The sequence below is a fragment of the Anabrus simplex genome, chromosome X, assembly GCF_040414725.1.
Source record: "Anabrus simplex isolate iqAnaSimp1 chromosome X, ASM4041472v1, whole genome shotgun sequence".
NCBI classification, from domain to species: Eukaryota; Metazoa; Arthropoda; class Insecta; order Orthoptera; family Tettigoniidae; genus Anabrus; species Anabrus simplex.
In genome coordinates, this window is record NC_090279.1 from 213,932,069 (window position 1) to 213,945,317 (window position 13,249).

The window sequence follows — 13,249 nt, forward strand, 5'->3', positions numbered from 1 at the left end:
AGAGATGATCAGCAATAGAAGAGAGTTCACAAGAAGTGTCGATAGTATAAAATCATTTGGAGAGAAACCACTAAAAGGAGACCCAAACGGATCATTTCCAAAGAGGAACGAAGGATGAAAAGCGAAAAAATGAAGAGGTTCTGGGAAGAGACGAGAAGAAAGCTCAAGAAGTCCATAGTTCGCCACATTGGGACAAAATAAAGTGGCAATGAGACTTTGGTAATTAGCAAACGCTCGTAGCATTTGCTGCATTATAAAAGATACCCAGGAAATTTAGCCGGTAACATGTTGAAATGGAAACTAATTTCTTTGTTAGGAAGTGTCGTCTACCCGCTCTTCCGTAATGTGGCGAGGGTAACACGAATTCGAGGGGTTCTGCTGGGCAGTACCCCTAATGTTTATGCAAATCTCATAGCATAACCGTTGTGCCGGAAAGACTATATTTGTTATTCGCATTTTAATCTATCACTGCCTAAGAATTCAGACTCACCCAATAATGACAAGGTTTCAGACCTCGATTTCAGAACCGCTGAGGTCAGCAAAATACGCAATTCATCCTATCAATAAAGAAGAGCCCATTAATTCACGAAACTGCTGAGCGTTTTCCCTTCTTTTCATCCTTTCCCTTCGAGCTACCTTGTCGAAGCGTATCGATAGCGAATTCCCAGTGAATATATCTATCTTCCTTCTTTATTCTGCTGGCAGGCAGGCCTGCCTGTCGGTCAGTGAGAAGGGGATATTGATGTACCGTCAACTCGTCAGCACCAACACAACTATCACCATGCTCATAAATCGCTGGCTGTCAGATAAGTGTGTACCTGGGCGCCGACACAACACCGTACAGATAAGTAGCTGCCTTGCTTGTAATAACGACGCCATCAACGTCCATCCAGATAACAAAGGGAGGGAAGAAGCATCACCACAAATAATGAAATACTGGACATTGATTTCGAATAGGGAGCATTAAAGAGTAGTTATGGCTTCAAAATGAACAGGAAGGGAGATATGAATTTGTTCATTTCAAGATGAGGCACAGTGGTGTTCAAGCTACCAGGGTTATCCAGTATGTATTGATACTACGGATATCCAGTAGCCTCCATGGCTCAGGCGACAGCGCACCGGCCTTTCAAAATTGGGTTCCGTGGTTCAAATTCCGGTCACTCCATGTGAGATTTGTGTTGGACAAAGAGGAGGCGAGACAGGTTTTTCTACGGTTTTCCCAGTTAATTTTCAATCCAGCAACAGTCTCCTATTTAATTTCGTTTCATCTGTCAGTCATTAATGATTGCCCCAGAGGAGTGCGACAGGCTTCAACAGCCGATAGATAGGGGTTTCATTCCCGACCCGAACAAATGACTGCGAACAGCTTGTGGATCTTTCAATATCGAAACTTAATGAGTTATTTACTTATTTATGGCTTTTAGTGACGATAATGTCCGAGGAACATGTTCAGCTCTATGGCCTCACCCATAAGCACGTCGGAGAGCTTTGGAATTGAATCTAAGCTTTTATAACGCAATAGTCTGATTACAAATCGTATACCACGACCTCTCCTACTATGAGGTCCTAATGACCTACGAAATTATCGTCGTAAATTAAGGATTCCAATATGGCATGACATAACTGACTTCAATATTCAGAAAAAAAATAACGCCAAAAGCTGGAACTCTGCACCTGTGAAACACCAAGACGCCCATGCCCCACAGATGGACTCCCAGGATTTCACTTGAAGAGACACCAATGGAATAAACTCAACCATTTGAGAACAGGTCACGCTCTATACATTGCTATAAGTGGGGACTTCGACAATCCCCTGCCTGTGACTGCAGAGGCCCTTTCCAGCTAGGGAGCTGGGGAGCACGCTCTTGAGGAGCGCCTTCTGGTGGACCAGCTCGAGATGTCATCACTGATACACCTCACTTCTTAGACTGGCTAAAACAATTGGCCTCTCCCACCAAGGCATTCAACATTTTGGTGGTAAACTTTTTTCCATCAACGAGATTTATCGCTCCACCTTATTCTCAAAATTCACTGGTGCTATTATTCTCTTTTTCAAAGAAAGAAATCACGGAGTACAGAATTAGAGAACATAAATAATGACAGGTTATTCAACCTTACCAGACGGTAATGTCGTTCTAAGATCTCGTGATTATCGTAAACGCGTATACCGAAGCATATGCGAATACTGAACTGATCCGTAGCATTAAAAAATGGGCAGGTGACCTTACATGTTGGGCCCCTTTATACAACAAACATCATCATCAAGCAACATAAAAACTATGCAGATTCTACATCAAGCTACATCCAGCTCGAACCAATACGGTCCATGGCGAGGCTTCGCAGAATGTCATGGTACAATGGTAGTCATCTCTCATCAACTGCATACGTAGCCCGAACATTCCACATATGAGAATATATATTGTAATATTAAGTCTGCTGCACGGGCGTGAGGTTTGGACCACTTGATAAGTCATATTTTGTGCCTCGAGGAATATAATCAACGCTGTCTGAGGAGGAGAAGAAGACAATCATTCTCGTCAATGAGTGATAGCCAGAGGCTCTCTAGCTACTTGTGTTGGGTAGATAAGTCTGGCTAATAGACGACTATTTCAAAATGTGTCATTAGCGGTATCTCCTAAGAAACTCCCCCTTAAGAAGCCATACCGTATTGTTTTTGAACACAGAGCAATGAGAGTAGTTAGGCAAACAAATAACCAGCAAGGAAGATACAATTTTGGTAGTCTGTTAGAAAGGTATGTAATGACTATACCTAGGATTTTTAGGTGGTAATAGGTTAGAATGCAAAGTAATTTGGTTTGTAGGAAGTGTCATTCAATCCGTTGTACCATAATGTAGGAAGAGTAGCATAAATTCAAGGAGTTTTATAGGCTGTACCCCTAATATCTATGCAAACCTCATAGCATAACCGTTGTACAGTGTAGGGTATACTTGTTACTGGCTTAAGTAAATTTGCATTCTAACCTATCAGTACGTAATAATCCGGTGTCGCTAGAATTGAATATTCATAGCCTTGAGTTAATTGTGAAGTAATAAAAGTCAGAGTGAAGCTGGTTTCTGGATTATTCCGATGGTTTTCAGTGATCAAATTCGAAAGACTTTTAATGGTAGATTTATCGGCACTTAAAATAATTCGTACATCATAGAGTCTGTAAAAAAACGGTACGAGTGTCTTGATCATACAACCATTTGTACAATGATTGATCGTTATTGTCGTTATTATACCTTTTTTACACCTTCCTTATTTACAGTTCCGCTTTTTAACGTTCAGTCCACAAGCTTCAATGAATCAAGTTCCAGAACTTTTATCTTTAAATTACTAAAAGATTAGTCTAACCACGCTCTGCTACCCTTACATTTTATTGAATTATGAAACCAAAACAGGGAGATGCCGATTTACAGAGTACCGCAATGAGTAGCCATATTTAAAATGGGGTAACACAATGAAAACTTAAAAAGAAAATGAAAGAGCAGTGAAGAATAATCAACTAAACAAAATAGCGGAAGAAATTTTAAGAAATAACTACAGGTACACAACAATCAACAATAAAACATAAAGGCAAGTGAAAAGAACGAGATGAATAATTCATCTTTAATTATTAAAGATTGAAACTAAAACGAAGAGATGAACTTATTGATAGGCACAGTAAGATAGGTGAAGATAATATGAGACATAACTAACGGTATAGTACATTATGTTCAATAGAGGGGACACAAATGAGGAGAGAAAAAGGGAACATGAAGGAAATGAGCTAGATTAAGTTAAGGAACAATAGATTAAAACACCCAAGTTCCTGTCCAAAGATAACGAGTTGAGGACAGTTGGAAGAAAGTTCTTTAAACAAGAGAGAGGTGAGAATACACTACATGAAGGTTTGAATTTATCCTGGTTTTGGGAGTAATGATGCAGGTTCAGGAAAACGAAATGAACCGTTAACAGCGTTATATAGAAATTTAAGGTATCCTACTTCCCAGTAAGTAGATAATGGGCGTAGGTTTAACTTATCCGGTATCCGATTGTTGCTCAAGTTTCGGCTATCAGACACTCTGGCTGTAACAATGGCACAGAATAATGACCGCACGCGTGAAGAGGTAGACCAAATGGGAGACGCGAATTCGATAATCTGCAAATAGTAGAATTTCCCAAGAAAAAGGAGAATATAGTATTTTTGAGGTCGTCAATAAATAGGACAAAACTAGGGGAACCATGGAAAGGGGTGCATGAGACGGGTAGCGCTGCAGAACTTGCACGTCCACAACAAAGTGATATCGCTCATGGGGTTAATGTTGTATGTGGGGGACAAATAATTTACTGTCAGGCAACACTCCTAAGTCATTTTGTTCTGTTTGGAAAAGGAGGTTTACGAAGTGTGATCGGCTAGAGGAACACTTGGCAGGATTAGGCTTAAGAAGCCATGCGGAGCACCATTCAGAGAGAAAATTAAGCCCACTGTGTAAGGAGCTTACGTCTCGTAAAGAATAGATTTCTTTGAATGTTTTACAATCATCTGCAAATAGTAGAATTTCAGAAGAAAAGGAGGATATGCCTGAGTCCATTATTCTGTAAGTAACCTATCGTAATCCATTCCTATCACAGATCTCACTGCAGAACATAGTTCAAGGACAGAGCTTCAAATAAGTGATAAGTATGTTAGCGGATGATTATAGCGTAATAAGTAAGTTATAGGATTGTGCATTTCTGCGTTGTGAGATTGAAAGAAGGTGTGATGGCAAACGGGTTGAAAAGTGAAGTTGTGAGTTTGATCACAAGGAAACGTCCTCTCACTTTTATTATGTGCGCTAGCAGGGTTACTATAACGAAACATTTTCAGTGGGGTAAATACGTGAACGTTGAGAGTAAGGATGTAAAGGAGAGAACATATATGTCTCTGGTAAAACCACAATTAGAGTATGGTTCCAGTGCAAAAGACCCTCAACCAGGATTACTTGATTCGAGAAACAAAAAACAAAGAAAAGCAGCACGATGTGTTCTGCATGATTTCCGACAAAGGAGCAGTGTTACAAAAAGTTGCAAAGTTTGGGATGGGGAGACCTGGAGAGAAAGGAGACGAGCTTCTCGACTAAGCGGCATGTTTCGAAATGTCAGTGGAGAGGTGGCATTGAATGACATTTGTAGACGAAAGAGATTAAGTAGTATTTTTAAAAGTAAGAAACATCTTAAAATGAAGATAAAATTGGAAGAAATATACGTCTAAAATATGAGGAGTACGGGAGTGCAATATTTTACCAAGCAAGTTGTTGGATAATTGTCCAACTTTTTGAAATTATCTAAGATAAGCCTAGCTAAACAACTGATAGGAAAACCGAAACCGGGGGATCAGTTGTGTGTGAACCATTACATGTACCTCAACATTTCCAGTATCCAACCCCTATTGTGCCCATCTGCTTTGGACCTAATTTGATGCGTAATAATTCTCGCATATACTGAGTTCACCCAGGTTTCACTCCCGTACAACAAGGTTAGACTGAAAACGGAAATACGTAAAGCTATCTCATTTCTCCCTTCCTTTGATAGCAGCTGTGAGCTGATTGCATTAATTTTGTTGCATACTGAGTAGTCTGCGACCATCCCGGCAGAATAAAAAACCGACATACATACACTGAGCCACCAGTTCTAGTCCTGGGATCCTATCTCATATTCAATATTTTTAGCTTGGTGCTACGTCAGCCTGTCGTCCTGTTCTGTACTCAAGAAGGAAGGTCCCGGGGTACATCAAATCATTCTTACATCCTTGATGCGGAGGGAGATTTCTGTGCTTGTGTTGGCAGGCATGCACTGAGTGTTGTAAAGCGTGAATGACCGTACAACAGCTCCTATATAAATCACATCCATACATCAGCAGACATCGGAATTTGGCAGTAAAAGGTTAGAATGCAAAATAATTTGGTTTGTAGGAAGTGTCGTGCAACCCGTTGTTCCATAATGTAGCAAGTGTAGCATAAATTCTAGGAGTTCTATAGGCCGTACCCCTAGTGTCTATGCTAACCTCATAGCTTACTGTTAAGGTAAACTTGTTCCTCGCTTAAGCAAGTTTGTATTCTAATCAATCAGTGCCTATCATTCTGGCATGGTCAGTGCAGTTGGTAGCCCTGACATAAATTATTTGTCTTCCTTCCTATTTGTTTTACATAGCACCGACACAGGCGGAATTTCTTGTGACGATTAAGTGGTACAAGGCTAGAACAGAGAAGGAAGTGAGCGTAGGCTTAATTAAGGAAAAGCCACGTGCGAAAATGGATAACAATGGACAACCCACCTTGAAGGTTGCCGACAGTAGGGTTTGAAGTGACGACTCGACTCGCACATAGTACTTTCCAGTCTTCTCGCAGTCAGTCGCCGGCCTCTGGAATATTACATGAGAGAGTGCGTGTGTATTTTTTAAAACTCGTAAAGCTTTTCAAAGCACATTGATATTTACTTTCCGTCTCTGCCGCAAGCCAGTCCTTTAATGTGGGCTGTTTGAGCATTCTACAGCCAATACTCAGAGAGTGAGGCCAAGACTCTTGTGTACACATTTCAGCTCTGAAAATATGTATTCATTAAGAGAACCCAAAGGAATTTTCTCTCGCTACTTTACGAGTCAAACATGACGGGCAGACTTTTGATTTCTAAACCTCACGAGGAAGTGGGATTCGATACGTGTTTGGGTAAACAAGTAGGAATTATTTAGGGGAATTCATAAATCATTCACAAATATTGGTTTAACACAAGGAAGGAGAGGTACACATTTAGCTAGCTTTAATTTTAAAAAATTCCAGTTTTTAAAACATAATAATTAGAAGGCATAAAAAAGCAAAGTCACCTCCGTACAGGCCATGAAGGCCCTTGGAGGAGTGGAAGGTAAAGGCATCCACCAATGTTAACCTCGGCACGTGATGGGGTAGAGTGGTTAGCTCTACGCCCGGCCGCCTTTGCCCCCAGGAATTAACCTGGTACTCATTTTTGGTGTAGGCTGAGTGAACCTCAGGGCCATATGCACCTCCGGATGTAGAAATCTCGTTTCTTAAATTTTACGACTTCCTGACTGGGATTCGAACCCACGTCCTTCCGGGCGAACCGAGCACGCCTTTACCGCCTCGGCCAGGCAGCCCCTAATTAGAAGACATACGTGAATAAATTTTTACAACATGCATTCACTAACACCCAAACGTAACGGGTATCACAATATAACGGGTATCACAATACCTTGCAGCAGGACCATTTATGCTTGGTAACTACTGTACTTGGGAGACAAGCGGGTCTGAATCTCCCATCGGCCAACCTTAAAAAGACTTTCCGTGGTTTCCTCTTTCAACTACAGGCAAATGTCGAGATGGTACATTTCCCATTATTTGCCCGTATAATTATATCTAGCTCCAGGACACTGCCCTTGGGCGGTAGAGGTGGGATCCCTCGCTGTGTCCGAGGGAAAAGCCGACCCTGGAGGGTAAACAGATGATGATGATGATGATGATAATTATATCTTCACCCACAGCAAACCATTTCAATGGGATGTAACAGTGGCGAGCCGAACATGTCCTCGGACACTCCCGGCGCTGTAAAGCATACGCTAAAAAATAAAACCAAGTAAATCTAAAAGAATGCTGTAAATTATTCCTTTGGGAAAGTCACATCATCGTAAATATGTCATATGTTTCTCGGCCACAGTCATTCATCACTGTAAATACGTACTGTAGATCTTTCCATGAAAGGCGTGTTAGTGAACTAATAAATAAAATATCCGGGTTCATGAATAAATGGTTAGCAAGCTGCCCTTTGGTCGGTTGGAATCCCGGCCGGGTCAGGGATTTAAATTTTCATTTTCTTGGCTGAGTGACTCAGACGGTTGAGGTGCTGTCCTTGTAACCCCAACTTGGCATGCTCGATCGTGGCTCAGTTCGGTGATGTTTGAAGGTACTCAAATAGGCAGCCTCGTATCGGTAGATTTACTGGCATTCGAAAGAACTTCTGCTGGACAAAATTACGTAACTTTGACACCTCTGTGAGGCGTAAAAACAATAACATTATTTTTAAAGTACAAACTTTAATTACTTATTCTCGCTCGCGGACTGGGTGATTGTGCCCTCTTCACTGACACGCCCGCATGGCGTCAGCTAAAATAACCTCCACCTGGCCTCTCCGTAGGCCGCACGCCGTTAAGTATATAATATTATCTCACTCTTTCCTTTTAAGTTTCTTCAGTCCGTGCGTCATTTGTTGCCTCCGCGAAAGTTAAAAGCACACTCTAACAGTTCAGTCAATAAAAAGACTGGCAAAATGAAGCTCTAACCAAAACAACGTAACCTCAACATTGCCAACTTAGAATGTAGTACATGCCTCAATGGCTGACAGTAGCGATGAATTATCTGTACTCCCTGCATGTCGTAAAAGGCTACTAAGAGGGGAATTATTAAAAAATCTCTACTCGTTCTCTCGTCCTCCAAGAAAGCCATACCAATGATTCGATGACTTTTTCATGTAACGGAGAAAAAATTGGAGTAAGAATGTCTTTTGGGTCGATGCATTAGTTCGTGCGGTTCTTATATTTTATATTTTATTTTCCTGTCACTGTCACGCACTGTAACTCACAATCACTCAGTGATGTATTCACCTCCACTTTCTATGACCTGCTCCTTCCAACGTTTAGGTACCAGTTGAACGCCTCGCCATTAGAATAGTTTTGGTTTTGACGGAAAGAAATCCGTTAGCCATTGGTCAAGAGAAGCTTCGTTAGGAAACACCTGCCCCTGAATGTGGTTAGAAAGAGAGCGGAAAAAAATGCAAATCTAAAGGGGCAAGGTCAGAGCAAAACGGAGGATGAGAAAGAGGTTCCCAGCCAAGTTCAGCAATCACACCTATGGTCAATTGCGCTGTATGCGGACGAGCATTATCATATTATAAGGATAAACTAATGTGGCAAAACGTAAATGCTAGAACTATGTTTTAATCTCTTTTATTGTGATTCCTTCTCAAAATTCTTATTTGACTCCTTCTACTGTTTGTACTATATAAACACTGGAAACCATGAACCATACCTTCCCAGTGCTAGCTGATTATTATTATTATTTTTTGCTAGGGGCTTTGCGTCGCACCGACACAGATAGGTCTTATGGCGACGATGGGATAGGAAAGGCCTAGGAGTTGGAAGGAAGCGGCCGTGGCCTTAATTAAGGTACAGCCCCAGCATTTGCCTGGTGTGAAAATGGGAAACCACGGAAAACCATCTTCAGGGCTGCCGATAGTGGGATTCGAACCTACTATCTCCCGGATGCAAGCTCACAGCATTATTATTATTATTATTATTATTATTATTATTATTATTATTATTATTATTATTATTATTATTATTATTATTATTATTATTATTATTATTATTATTAAATAAAACGCAACTTGGAAATATCCCGATTGCAATGATCACTTACAGCAGTGTAATAATAAAGAAAAGTTAAATCACAAGTCATCCAACAGCACCAACAACAAGAGTACAAGAAGCAATTCCATGGGAGGAAAATATTACAAGAACTACTACTAGTTCAACATTATAAGTCCAGCATCATCATATACAAATTCACACACAACTTACGTTTTTCCAGTCTTTAACACTACGGTTTACAATACTATAGGTTGAGAATCCCAGTGTTGGTGGAGCACCAAGAAATCATTTCTCTACCTTCTCTTTCTTTCAATCTTTACTTTCTTAATCTGTTTACCCTCCAGAGTTGATTTTCTCCTCAGCGAGGGATCCCACCTCTACCGCCTCAGGGGCAGTGTCCTGGAGCGTGAGGCATTTTATCAGGTGATACAACGAGAGAGTGGGCAGAGGATCAGTAGCACGCCCAGGTGGACTCACCAGCTCTGCTGAACAGGGATATTTTGGAGGGATGGGATGATCGGAAGGGATAGATAAGGAAGAGGGAAGGAAGCGCCGTTGCCTTAAGTTAGGTAGCATCCCGGTATTTGCCTGGAGGAGAAGTGGGAAACCATTTTGAGGATGGCTGAGGTGGGAATCAAAAAACCCCTGTATTGAGTTGACCTCTCGAGGCTGAGTGGACTCCCTTCCAGTCTTCATACCACTTTTACAACTTTCGTGGCAGAGCCGGGAATTGAACTAGGGCCTCCGGGAGTGCCATCTAATCAAACTAACCACTACACCACATAGGCGGATATTCCGCTACCTATATAATAACTGCTCCATAAACTCTCCTGTTGGAGCTGCTCTGAATGGGTTAGCACACAGAACACTATATGCTAATGTATAATACGACACAAAGACCGGAACACTTTGGAGCAGAAGAGGCCGCCATTGTTAGAGCTGCAGGTGCTACACTCTGGGTCGCAGAGTGAGCCACCATCTATCTTGGGTTATTACATCTTAACTGCGGACACTTTAGCCAGGTTTCGCCTCCATATATCATACGAGCGGCGGTCTCAAATATTTAATGCCCTTCCCGAAGTGGCTAGTGGGCGGAGGACGAGAACACTGGCTTAGTTTAGAACGGATCTCTTCGTGAGTCAATGTCTTTCTCTCCTTCTCTTTGAGTCTCCCAGAGCCCCCTGCACGATAACTTCTGCTTGTGGGCTCACGCTCAACGTACGACTGCGGAGGAGGGGGCCGTGCTACGACACGGGAAGAAAGATTGACTGGCAAGAGATTTCTCTCCGAGTTCGAGATAAAGAAAATAAAGCTTGAGAAAAGAAAAATACTTCACTTCACCCCACCCCCGCAGTTCTCTTCCGGCCGTAGATGGCAGCATCGATTGATTCCCGTCCTTGCATTACTGTGAGCAGAGCTGACCCAAGCGTCTCGCTGGCCGGAGGGCGACGCGCCTATCACAGCGGAGGGAAAACAAATTGACAAATGAATCCTCGCTCCATCACAGTGGTTTGCGAGAACTGGAATATTCAGATATTATTTCTCAGAGTAGAACATTTTTAAACTTGTGTTCCCACATTTTGCCAAACGAAACAAGGGACATGTCAGTGAAAATATGCATCATTCTATGCAAATAATGAGCTGCTTATTTAAAAACAACATTTCAGTACTTCACTTCTTCCAAGTCGGTTTGCTATCTGACTTTCTTACCTTTAACATATTATATTATTGTATTGTATTATTTATTTTGCTTTACGGAATTGAAAGCTGGTGGACCCACGATGTCTTATCCATAAGCTAGAAGTATCAAACATGAAAGTAGCAAGATTGAAACACTTGCAGGATTGTACTCGGAATGACGAAATAAAAGGTAAGGTTTCTTGTAAGGATTAGATATGACATATTGCTTCTTTCTTTCTTTATCGCTGTAAATAGTTTAGATAATAGGTTACTAGATTGAATCATTGAAAAATAAACTGATCACTACTGCCTTATGCTCACGTAGAGGCCGTGCGGGACTCGATCGCTGCTCCATCTGTAGAGGTTTAACGATCCATCTGTGCGTTCGCACTAGGGTGACTAATTCTTTGTCCGCTGAGTTTATTTTTACGTATCTCTAGTATCCAGGTGTATTTTTCGTCTTTGGGTTGTTGTTGTTGTTGAAGTGACTGAATAGTTTCTTGGTTTGCCTATTGTCATTCATTCTCACTAAGTGTCCGTGAAGTATCCATGTCCTTTTTTCATTGTATCCATTCTTCTCTAAGTCTTTGTATATCATTCTTCATTACTTCCCTTAATGCACATATCATCTTTGTTACGTGCCCCTAAGATTTTCTCAATATTTTTCCTTCTTTCTGAAATTTTCAAGTTAGTTTTTCCTATTCATCGTCAAGCATTCGGCTGCTAATAGGCACTCGGATTTCACTGCCGTGTTGAAGTGATATTTATATTATATTTTTTCATGGTACAAATATCCGTCTGCAGTGATAAGAATCGAGGGGTGTGGAAAGGAAGCAGTAATCCAGAAAGGAGTTAGAGAAGACCGCAGTTCCCCTCTCTTCTTTTTCAATGTTTGTATAGAGTAGGCTGTAAAGTAAATCAGAGAGGATTTTGGACAAGGAATCAGAATCCAGGGAGAGAAAATCAAAATTCTGAAATTTTCCGATGATATTGTCATTTTATTCGAGTCTGCATAAGACCTGGAGATATTTCAGAATGTTATAGATACAGTCTTGGAGAAGGAGGACGAGATGAAAACAAAAACCTCAAGAACGGGATGCAGTCGAGAGAGGTCAGCTGATGCGAAGAATAAGTAATGTTCCTATGAATGTAAATACGTAATAGGGGTGATGATGGGATTAGAAATCAACTTTACAGGGCGAGTTGGCCGTGCGGTTAGGAGTGCGCGGCTGTGAGCTCGCATCCGGGAGATAGTGGGTTCGAATCCCACTGTCGGTAGCCCTTAGGATGGTTTTCCGTGGTTTCCTATTTCCACACGAGGCTGTGCCTTAATCGATTATGATGATGATGATGATGATTCATGTTTAAAGGGGCCTAACATCTAGGTCATCGGCCCCTAATGGTACGGAATGAGACGAAATATGATGACCATTTAAAATCTAGAATCCTCCACTGACCAGATTCGAAAACATGAGGGCAAAGAACGAATGGATGGACATGAAGTTAAAACGATCAGTGGATCCGACCCGCAATGCCCCATATTCCCAGAAACTAGCGTTATATTATAGTATTACTGACCAAGGGACTGATTCTAAAGCACAATACTGAATCGATGATGCTTGTAGTCGAAACGGGTCTAAAATCCAGGTCATCGACCCCTCATAATGGTACTTATCGCTGGGAAATTAGAACTATGCTATTTGTCATGTTGCGGTACTAATCGAAAGTAGCGTAGACTCGCGGTATTCCACACATTATGGTACTACTCACAGGTAATGAAATTCGCACATATAACGCAGACCTTTGGTGTTTCGCACACTGCGGCGCTATTTTCAGGCAACGCAAACCTATGGCGTTCCTCACATAAGTGGACTAACCACAGGGACTCGCACTATCCCCTGCTGTTCCTCACGTAGCTGGTATACTAAGCAAAAGCAAGGCAGAACCGTGGTGTTGCTCATATAGGGGTACGAATCACAGGTACTGTAGAAGCCGGCAACGTACTCTATTGGTACCTAATATAATGGTGCTAAGCGCAAGTAAAAGCGACCCATGGTAAATTCCCGCGTGGTGGTACTAATTTACTGGTAGTCTCATGGTTCTAATTTGATCACCCCTTGGTCGCCTCTCTTACGGCAGGCAGGGGATACCGTGGGTGTATTCTTCGTCTGCGT